Consider the following 11800-nt stretch of genomic DNA (forward strand, 5'->3'; position numbering starts at 1 on the left):
AAAAATACGGACCGCTTCACAAATGTGCGGGTCATCCTTGTGCAGGGGCCATGCTAATCTTCTCTGTATCGTTCCAATTTTAGTATATGTGCTGCCAAAGCACAGTCTTCCTATTTTTAGTAGAGACAGGGTCTTGCTCTTGCTCAGGCTGGTTTGGAGCTCCTGAGCTCAGGTGATTTCTTGGTCTCCCAAAGTGGTAGGATTATAAGCATGAGCCACTCACTGCACCTGGCTGAAGTGTCCATTTTTAAGCTCAGAGATGAGTAAACAAATATGACTGGTGAGACAGTGTCCTGCAGAATAAATGGACCTCATATTCAAAGCCTCCACCACCTGGCCCCTTGCTCTCTCCTTTTCCTTCTCCAACTAATTTATTGAGATCTCTCTGTAAGAAGTGCTAGAAATAACAGTGGTAAGCAAAATGAAGTACCCCTCCTTGGTGACTTAACATACAGTCAGGTGGAAATGATAGAATATTAATGGATTGATGAAGAATTGAATATTAGACTAAAAAATCAAAGTAGAGGCTCAGCACCTGTAGCTCAGTGGCTAGGGCACCGGCCACATACACTGGGACCACGAGTTTGAACTCGGCTGGCCTGCCAAACAGCAATGACAACTGCAACAACAAAAATAGCCATGTGTTGTGGTGGGCACCTGTAGTCCCAGCTACTTGGGAGGCTGAGGCAAGAGAATCGATAAAGTCCTAGAGTTTGAAGTTGCTGTGAGCTGTGACGCCACAGCGTCTCAAAAAAAAAAAAAAAGAAAGAAAGTCAAAGTAGAGAAAGTGGATAGTAACTGGGTAAGGGGAGGTGGCTTATAAACAAAGGAAATTTATTTCTCACAATTCTGGACTCCGGAAAGTCCAGAAATCAGGCCACTGGTAGATTCGGTGTCGGTGAGAGCCCACTTTCTGCTTCCTAGACGATGTAGCCAAGAGAGCACTCCCACTTCTCTTCTGTGCGGACACTAATCCCACTTCGGAGCCTCTCCCCCTCATGACCCACTAAGGCACCACCTCCTACCACTATCCCCGCGCGAGTTAGGATTTCACTCTGAATTGGGGGAGGGATGTAAACATTCAGCCTATAGCAGAAGGCAGCTGTTCCGGACAGATGGGCATCTCTGAGGAAGACGTGTTTGACCAGACACCTGAGGGAAATGAGAGGCACAGCTGTCAGATTCGTGTCTGACAAGAGAGTGGGACTAGCTGAGGGAACAAAAAATGTAAACTCTGAGGCAGAAGCGGAGGCAGCATGCTTGAGGAAGCAGGAAGAGACAGCGGCTGGAGCACAACTAGCCAGGGTGAGGAGCGGTGACACAGGGTGAGGAGGGGTGACACAGTGAGGAGTGGTGATTCAAGGTGAGGAGTGGTGACGCACAGCATGAGGAGCGGTGACGCAGGGTGAGGAGTGGGGATTCAAGGTGAGGAGTGGTGACGCACAGCGTGAGGAGTGGTGACGCACGGCATGAGGAGTAGTGATGCAGGGTGAGGAGTGGTGACGCAGGGTGAGGAGTGGTGACTCAGGATGAGGAGTACTCATGCACAGCATAAGGAGTAGTGATGCACAGCATAAGGAGCCGTGACGCACAGCATGAGTGGTGACGCAGGGTGAGGAGCAGTGGCGCACAGCGTGAAGAGTTTTGGCACAGCGTGAGGAGGTGGGTGCCTCCCGAACCAAGGTAAGGGCCTTGGATTTTATTCCACATATGTTGAGAAGATTTCGAGCAGCAGAATGCTGTAATCCATCCTTTTCTCTTTCAATATTGAGCATCTTTAATCACATTTTGATTGGTCCTCTCCTATATTCCATTCTCGTTGGCCAATTTGAATTCTCAGATCAGGCCCTCTAGTTTCCAGGCCATCACTTTGATCTACCTTGTTTCCTGTGCAGCTGTCAAGACTGAGGTAAAATGTCATCCTTTTCAATAAGCCTGGTTTTTCTGGGTTCCAGGATATGGCTCTGTACCACAGCAGTTATAATTGGCTGTGAGTGCATTAGGACGTAAGTCAGTTGCATTCTTATTTTTGCCAAAGGCCTTGAAATGAATCATTATTTCCCTTCAGTCTTATATAAACAATGCATTTCAGAGGCTGTGTTAAGCATAGATCAATAAGTGCATGTAACATGATAGGCAACAAAGCTATTCAGTGACATAGAAAGAAAAGATACTCATTGAACCTAACAAAAAAATATGATAAAAGCTAAATTTAACGAAGCATTTTTCTCATTCATAAAATTCATTTTGTTTTATTTTATTTTTTATTTTTGAGTCAGAGTCTCACTTTGTCGCCCTCGGTAGAGTGCTGTGACACTCACAGCCACCTCAAACTCTTGTACTCAAGTGATTCTCTTGCCTCGGTCTTTTGTGAACCAGTGAGAAGAGTAAATGAACCAGAGGGGAATGAAGAGGAATTAAGAAAATAAATCACACAAAAGAGGTAGATTACAGGAAAGACGAAGAGAAGGGATTAGAAGGTCTGGCACAGCTGATGATTGCAGCCAGAACTGAACCAGTGTGAACAGCTTTATACAGTACCTAAACTAAGTTGCCTATGTTAACAATGTTGTAATTAGCAAGGAAAGCATGTGGGAATATTTTCATTTTAAAAGGTTGAGGGGAAGTAGCTGGATAAGTAAAAGTTTTATCATCTGCAATATTCTTAATGATATGAATCTTAGTACATAGGGTAAAGATTAACTTTAAGGAGAGAAGGCTATGTGCTTTTAGGCAAAAGATAGGAAAGTATACAGAAGCTATGTGACTTTTGGCAGAGGGAGCCAGGAAAAAAAGACTTGTTTTAGGAAGGGAGGAGAAGCAGTTGGGGGTCAAGTTTTAAAATTGCAATACTCAATATACACTGATAATAAAAGATGAGTACAAGAACGTTTGACTTATGCAATTACAAGAGGTGCTCAAAGTGGTCCCCATCAGCGTCCAGACACTTCTGATTCCAGCAACTACTGCTTGAGCAACACTGATGAAAGGGAGCTCCTGCATCACTGCACTTCATCTCAGTTGCTTCCAGGAGGATCCTGTGTAGCCAGTTTTCTATGGTCCCCCACTGGGGTGTTAAGTCAAGGAGTGTTAAGTCAGGAAAACATGGGGGAAACTCAACCCCACCTCTTTGTCCTGTCAAATTCTCAGTGAGATGAGCTCTCACTCCAGGTGCACATAATAGTCTTGGGATGAAAACTTTCCACTTTGCTGTTTTAGGGATGCTCCATCTGCTTGTTGTGTTAGCTCCTCTCTCATGTGCATGCTGTTGGGAGACTGTGGTGAGTGTGTGCACTGTTCCAACACCACAGCAGAAGCAAGACTTGCTGCCTGCGAGCCTTCCCAGATACTCCCTGTGCACATCACACAGAGCACCACACGTCTTGGACTTACCACCAGTGCATGCAGTTGTTGGGTGTGTTGGAGGTTCTGTTGCAGACTCCATTATTATATTTCCACAATATTCTCCAGTTTCAAATACCGCTTCATGGGCGGCGCCTGTGGCTCAGTCGGTAGGGCGCCCGCCCCATATACCGAGGATGGCGGGTTCAAGCCCGGCCCCGGCCAAACTGCAACCAAAAAATAGCCAGGCGTTGTGGCAGGCACCTGTAGTCCCAGCTGGTCAGGAGGCTGAGGCAAGAGACTTGCTTGAGCCCAGGAGTTGGAGGTTGCTGTGAACTGTGTGAGGCCACAGCACTCTACCGAGGGCCATAAAGTGAGACTCTGTCTCTACAAAAAAAAAAAAAGAAACAAATACCGCTTCACACTGGTTTTAAGCTCCTCCAGTGACAACTGTGCTTCTGCCATTTGCTTTGTCCTGCCTGTCCCACAGTAAGTCTAGCATTCATTTGACTAATGCCATCTTTTGAGGAAACATCAAACTGCACATTGCTACCAGAATTTAGTTCAACTTAGAAAAGTAATGCATAGATAACATCACTTAAAATGTGTACAGATTTTTGAAACCCTCCTAATTACATACAATTTCTTATGTATAATTAGTACTCAACATTTTAAACATTTTCTAAAAAATTTACATTATACTTTGACTTTAAATATTGCCAGGTTTTGGTTTTTTTTAAAGAACTGAGCTGGCACTTTACCAATGTGCTGGTCTCTCTTACCTTTTTTTCTTTTTGCTAAGTTCATAGTACACACTGAGAGGCTATGTCTACCAGCACTATTTAAATGTGAGAGGGTGTGAGTATCATTAGATAGGTGTTGAGGGGCCCTAATGTAGATGCTAAATCTCAGTAGTGGGGTGTTACCAGTGGGATTGTTTCTGGATTTGAGATAATACTGACATTGCAAGGGTAATGAATCTTGAGTAGAATCCTTAAAAATTATCATCTGTATTCATTTATACATCTTTGCAGATATTAATAAAAGCAAGAATATTTTCTCAAATCTTGGTACAAAAATCTCTTTAGCAACCACCAACATTTCATATTGAATTGATAACTGATCCTAAAAATAGATGCGTTCTTCTCCTAGCCTAGACACTTATTAGTCTCTTATTGTTTAAAACGCTCTATGTTGGCTGCAGACTAAGAAATTTGCAACCTCAAGTCAAAGTGGAATGTGTATCACTAGGCACAAAGTCTACTTGTTATGATTATGACAATAGATTCTTTGGGCTTTAAGGATTTTATGTAAGTATTGTTAGATTATAACTTGTGACTTTTTTTGCCAATGTAGGTCTGCGCAACCAGTGAAACCAAAAACCCATGGGAAAGAACTTTTAAGGCCTTGCTGATTTCTTTGCTAAATATTGAACTTTTAAGGCCTTGCTGATTTCTTTGCTAAATATTATATTAAGAAAAAAGAACTTAACTTTTTTTTTTTTTGAGACAGAGACTCACTTAGTCGGCCTCAGTAGTGTGCCATGACATCATAGCTCACAGCAACCTCAAATTCTTGGGCTTAAGCGATTCTCTTGCCTCAGTCTCCCGAGTAGCTGGGACTATAGGCACCTGCCACACGCCTAGCTATTTCTAGAGATGAGGTCTCGCTATTGTTCAGGCTGGTCTAGAACTCCTGAGCTCAGGCAGCCCACCTGCTTGGGCCTCCCAGAATGCTAGGAATACAGGTATGAGCCACCAAGCCTGGCAAATTAACATTTCTTGATCATCACTCTGTGCCAAGTACTGATAAGCTCCTTAGGCACAGTATCTGATTTCTTCCTTACAATCAGAACAGGTAGTGCAATTCTCAGTTTACAGAGGAAGCAAGTGGGTGCATGAGGGTAGGGTGTAAGCAGAGAAGCCAGGATCTGAGCAATATCTTACTTAATGTTCATTCTACTTCCTGTAACTTAAAGAAGTTACACAAAAGCCTCATGTACTTTTCCTTCAAAACCTGCTATTTTCTCCAACATCTTCAACATTCAATGTGTATCATTGAACTAAAAAATACTGAGGGTGTTTCAATGTTCAGATTTTTTTTTAAGGAGGAAATATTCAATTTGTCAGTGGATGACTTACATGGAAAACTTAATATTTCCTGGCATGACTGATGAGTGCGACCTGTAAACTTCATGTCTGATTCTAGCCCTTTGTTTTTGTTTTTTTTCAGACAGAGTCTCACCATGTCACCCTTGGTAGAGTGCTGTGGCATCACAGCTCACAGCAACCTCAAACTCTAGTGCTTAAGTGATTCTCTTGCCTCAGCCTCCCAAGTAGCTGGGACTACCAGCTCCTGCCACAACTCCCGCCAATTTTTTGTTGTTGTTGCAGTTGTCATTGTTGTTTACCTGGCCCAGGTAGGGTTCTAACCGGCCAGCCTTGGTGTATGTGGCTGGTGCCAAGCCTTCTAGCCCTTTCTTAATAATTCCTTCTAAATCAATAGTCTGAAAATATAACTCTAGTCAATAGTTTTTTAAAAGTTCAACTATTAAAATATACGTGGAATGAGAAGAGAGCAAGATGGCGGAAGAGTAACAGCTTCCTTCCATCTGGGCACCATGAGTCCAGGGAGATAGGACTCCAGGCATCTCTGGCTGGTGGGATCTGCCTATCATCACCCCTACGAGGATATGGAGAGTCAGCGAGAGACTTCTGGACCCCAAGAGGAGGACGAAAACAGGGGAAAACCAGCAAGTGGTCACGTGTGTTCAATCAGTCTAAACCCACCTGCAACTGTAAGTTCAGTAGCAGCGAGACTGCAAACCGAAAAGGCCTTACCTGTGAACTGTTTTGGTGTCTTTGGACTTGGCACTCAGTTGAGCTGCCTTGGGGAGAGCCTGAGTGGGAATGCGGAGAACTTTGGCCGTTGTTAGGGCCCCAGTCTGAGCCACTGAGCCAGATGGAGCTAATAGTGTTTGGCTATGGGCCACAGGGAGCCATTGTGAATGATCTGCCCCGGCAAGCTCCGCCCTCAGGGTCGCAGAGCTAGAATCGGGTGGGAGCTGGTAACCCAGAACCCAGTAGGGTGGGGACTGAGCCGCCTCGCAGCCCTAACCCTCAGGGGCAGAGTGAGACCGGTTTTGGCACACTGGGTAAGTGGATAGCCACTTCAGCAGTGATTCCAGCAACAAGCACTTTCCTAGGAAGGCTTCTGCTCAGCAAGTTTACAAGTTCAAAGTGCCTTTTAAGTGGGCTGAAGAGAGATTTAGGGTGTCTACTTGCTGGGGTTTGAGAAATCAGCAGCCTCCAGTCGTATCAGAACTGTGATTAACATCTCATACCCCAAAAGATCACATGTTGCCCAGACAATATTCAACAACATATACATACTGCTTTGTTTTTTGGTTGTGTTTTGGGGTTTTTTTGTTTGTTTATTTGTTTTGGGGTTTTTTTTGGTTTGGTTGTTTTTTTGTTTATTTTGATGTTGTTGATGTTGATTTGTTTTTTAATTTCAACCTTTTCCATACAGATCTTTTTCTTTCTCAATTTTTCTACTTTAATTATAATTTCCTGTTGCTGCCTTTTTTTTTTTTTTTTTTTTTTTGTAGAGACAGAGTCTCACTTTATGGCCCTCGGTAGAGTGCCGTGGCCTCACACAGCTCACAGCAACCTCCAACTCCTGGGCTCAAGCGATTCTCTTGCCTCAGCCTCCCGAGCAGCTGGGACTACAGACGCCCGCCACAACGCCCGGCTATTTTTAGGTTGCAGTTCGGCCGGGGCCGGGTTTGAACCCGCCACCCTCGGTATATGGGGCTGGCACCCTGCTGCCTTTTTTAATAACTAGAACTTCATTTTTGCTACTGTTTCTACCACTATTATTTGGTTTTTCACCCAATTTTATCCCGTAAAATTTTCTGTTTGCTTGTTTTGGTTTGATTTATAGCATTTTTGTCTTTCCTCTCTACTTGGTGGAGGTGGGGTACTGTGTCTGATCAGGTTAGCAAAGAGCTGCTGACCTCACGGGAACCACCCAACTGGGCACCCCCAGAAGGTGGGGTTTTTTTAAGGTTGTGTCAAAGTACCCTACTGTACATCTATATTGCTCTGTCTCCCTATTTCTGTGCCTCTCTTCTTTTTGTCAATATTCCTTTTACCCATCCCCTCTCCTTTCTCTATTTTTTTTTTTCTTTTCACTCGGTCCTCCTTTCTTTCATCCCTTTCTTGCTCTTCAACCTTCTCACCCTTCTGGTCCTGTACCAAAAGGACTCATCTAACCCTTAGTCCCCAGGCATGAGAACTTAAAGAGCAAGAGGAAGTGAAAGGAAAATTAGGGCAAGGAAACAGATAAAAGAAATCACTCATGAGGAAGAATAAGCAGAAAACTCCAGGCAACATGAAGAACCAGTCCAGAACAACCCCGCCAAGGGACCATGAGGTAGCTACTGCAGAGGATTCCACCTATAAAGAAATGTTAGGAATGACAGAAAGGGAAGTTAGAATACCCATGTTGAAAACAATGAAAGAAATGATGGAAATAATGAAGGAAACTGCTAATAAAGTGGAAAATAACCAAAAGGAAATCCAAAAACAGAATCAAATAAGAGATGAACGATATGACGAATATAAAAAGGATATAGCAGAGCCGAAGGAACTGAAACAGTAAATTAGGGAACTTAAAGATGCAATGGAAAGTATCAGCAACAGGTTAGACCATGCAAAAGAAAGAATTTCAGAAGTAGAAGACAAAGTTCTTGAGATAACTCAGACAGAAAAAGAGGCAGAAAAGAAGAGAGAGAAAGCAGAACGTTCACTGTCAGAATTATGGGACTTTATGAAGCGTTCCAATATACGAGTTATAGGAATCCCAGAAGGGGAAGAAGAATGCCCCCAAGGAATGGAAGCCATACTAGAGAATATTATAAAAGAAAATTTCCCAAATATCACCAAAGATTCTGACACACTGCTTTCAGAGGGATAGCGGACCCCAGGTCACCTCAACTCTAACCGAGCTTCTCCAAGACACATTGTGATGAACCTGTCCAAAGTCAAGACAAAAGAAAAGATTCTGCAAGCTGCCAGGAGTAAGTGCCAGTTGACCTACAGGTGCAAATCCATCAGAGTGACCGCAGACTTCTCTAATGAAACTTTCCAAGCAAGAAGACAATGGTCATCTACCTTTAATCTACTTAAACAGAACAATTTCCAACCCAGAATTCTGTACCCTGCTAAGCTAAGCTTAAAAATTGACAGAGAAATCAAATCATTTATGTATATACAAACATTGAGAAAATTCGCCATAACAAGACCAGCTCTACAGGAAATACTTCAACCTGTTCTGCACACTGACCACCACAATGGATCAGCAGCAAAGTAAGAACTCAGAAATTAAAGGACAGAACCTAACCTCCACACTGATGCAAAAGATAAAACTAAGCAATAGACTCTCACAAAATAAGATGAATAGAGTATTACCACACTTATCAATTATCTCAATAAATGTTAATGGCTTGAATTCCCCACTGAAGAGACATAGAATGGCTGACTGGATTAAAAAACACAAGCCATCCATTTGCTGTCTGCAAGAAACACACCTGGCTTCAAAAGACAAATTAAAGCTCTGAGTCAAGGGTTGGAAGACAATTTTTCAGGCAAATGGCATTCAGAAGAAAAGAGGAGTTGCAATCTTATTTTCAGATTCATATGGATTTAAAGCAACTAAAGTCAAAAAAGACAAAGATGGTTGCTTTATATTGGTAAAGGGAAAAATACAACAAGAAGACATTTCAATTCTAAATATTTATGCACCCAATTTAAATGCTCCCAGATTCTTGAAATAGACCTACTCAGTCTGAGCAATATGATACCTGATAATACCATAATAACAGGGGACTTCAACACTCCTCTTAACAGAGCTGGACAGATCCTCTACACAGAAATTAAACAAAGATATAAGAGATTTAAATGAGACCCTAGAACAACTATGCTTGATAGACGCATATAGAACACTCCACCCCAAAGATAAAGAATAAACATTCTTCTCATCACCCCATGGAACATTCTCCAAAATTGATCATATCCTGGGACACAAAACAAATATCAACAGAATCAAAAGAATTGAAATTTTACCTTGTATCTTCTCAGACCATAAGGCACTAAAGGTGGAACTCAACTCTAACAAAAACGCTCGACCCCACAGAAAGGCATGGAAATTAAACAATCTTCTGTTGAATAACAGATGGGTGCAGGAAGAAATAAAACAGGAAATCATTAACTTCCTTGAGCATAACAACAATGAAGAGCCAAGCTACCAAAACCTGTGGGATACTGCAAAAGCAGTTTTGAGAGGAAAATTCATTGCTTTAGATGCCTACATTCGAAAAACAGAAAGAGAGCACATTAACAATCTCACTAGCCATCTTAAGGAATTGGAAAAAGGAGAACAATAGAAGCCTAAACTCAGTAGAAGGAAAGAAATATCCAAAATCAAATCAGAGATCAATGAAATTGAAAACAATCATTCAGAAAATTAATGAAACAAGGAGTTGGTTTTTTGAAAAGAATAATAAAATAGATAAACCATTGGCCAGACTAACTAGAAATAGAAAAGTAAAATCTCTAGTAACCTCAATCAGAAATGATAAAGGGGAAATAACAACTGATCCCAGAGAGATACAAGAGATCATCTCTGAATACTACCAGAAACTCTATGCCCAGAAATTTGACAATGTGAAGGAAATGGATCAATATTTGGAATCACACCCTCTCCCTAGACTCAGCCAGGAAGAAATAGAGCTCCTGAACAGACCAATTTCAAGCACTGAGATCAAAGAAACAATAAGAAATCTTCCAAACAAAAAATGCCCTGGTCCAGATGGCTTCACACCAGAATTCTATCAAACCTTCAAGGAAGAGCTTATTCCTGTACTGCAGAAATTATTCCAAAAAATTGAGGAAGAAGGAACCTTCTCCAACACATTCTATGAAGCAAACATCACCCTGATACCCAAACCAGGAAAAGACCCAAACAAAAAGGAGAATTTCAGACCAATTTCACTTATGAATATAGATGCAAAAATTCTCAACAAAATCCTAGCCAATAGATTACAGCTTACAGCTTATCATCAAAAAAGTCATTCATCATGATCAAGTAGGCTTCATCCCAGGGATGCAAGGCTGGTTTAACATATGCAAGTCCATAAACTTTATCCACCATATTAACAGAGGCAAAAATAAAGATCATGTGATCCTCTCAATAGATGCAGAAAAAGCATTTGATAAAATCCAGCATCCTTTTCTAATTAGAACACTGAAGAGTATAGGCATAGGTGGCACATTTCTAAAACTGATTGAAGCTATCTATGACAAACCCACAGCTAGTATTTTACTGAATGGAGTAAAACTGAAAGCTTTTCCTCTTAGAAGTGGAACCAGACAAGGTTGTTCTCTGTCACCTTTACTATTCAACATGGTGCTGGAAGTTCTAGCCAATACAATTAGGCAAGACAAGGAAAAAAGGGAATCCAAATGGGAGCAGAGGAGGTCAAACTCTCCCTCTTTGCTGACGACATGATCTTATACTTACAGAACCCCAAAGACTCAACCACAAGACTCCTAGAAGTCATCAAAAAATACAGTGTTTCAGGATATAAAATCAATGTCCACAAGTCAGTAGCCTTTGTATACACCAATAACAGTCAAGATGAGAAGCTAATTAAGGACACAACTCCCTTCACCATAGTCTCAAAGAAAATGAAATACCTAGGTATACCTGAAGGAGGTGAAGGACCTCTATAAAGAAAATTATGAAATCCCCAGAAAGGAAATAGCAGAGGATATTAACAAATGGAAGAACATACCATGCTCATGGCTTGGAAGAATCAACATTGTTAAAATGTCTATACTTCCCAAAGCAATCTACCTATTCAATGCCATTCCTATCAAAATACCAACATTGTACTTTCAAGATTTGGAGAAAATGATTCTGCGTTTTGTATGGAACTGGAAAAAACCCCGTATAGCTAAGGCAGTTCTTAGTAATAAAAATAAAGCTGGGGGCATCAGCATACCAGATTTTAGTCTGTACTACAAAGCCATAGTGGTCAAGACAGCATGGTACTGGCACAAAAACAGAGACATAGACACTTGGAATCAAATTGAAAACCAAGAAATGAAACTAACATCTTACAACCACCTAATCTACGATAAACCAAACAAGAACATACCTTGGGGGAAAGACTCCCTATTCAATAAATGGTGTTGGGAGAACTGGATGTCTACATGTAAAAGACTGAAACTGGACCCACACCTTTCCCCACTCACAAAAATTGATTCAAAATGGATAAAGGACTTAAATTTAAGGCATGAAACAATAAAAATCCTCAAAGAAAGCATAGGAAAAATACTGGAAGATATTGGCCTGGGGGAAGACTTCATGAAGAAGACTGCCATGGCAATTG

General features: G+C 41.6%; 1 non-coding gene across 1 annotated transcript; it reads right to left on the reverse strand.

Annotated features, from left to right (window-relative positions):
• LOC128582685 (U6 spliceosomal RNA) lies at positions 1 to 103 on the reverse strand. The gene has a single exon (XR_008379132.1). It is a non-coding gene; the product is annotated as a U6 spliceosomal RNA (small nuclear RNA).
• Between the last annotated feature and the right edge of the window lie 11697 nt (positions 104 to 11800).

Source organism: Nycticebus coucang, chromosome 3 (genome assembly GCF_027406575.1).
Source record: "Nycticebus coucang isolate mNycCou1 chromosome 3, mNycCou1.pri, whole genome shotgun sequence".
Lineage (NCBI taxonomy): Eukaryota > Metazoa > Chordata > Mammalia > Primates > Lorisidae > Nycticebus > Nycticebus coucang.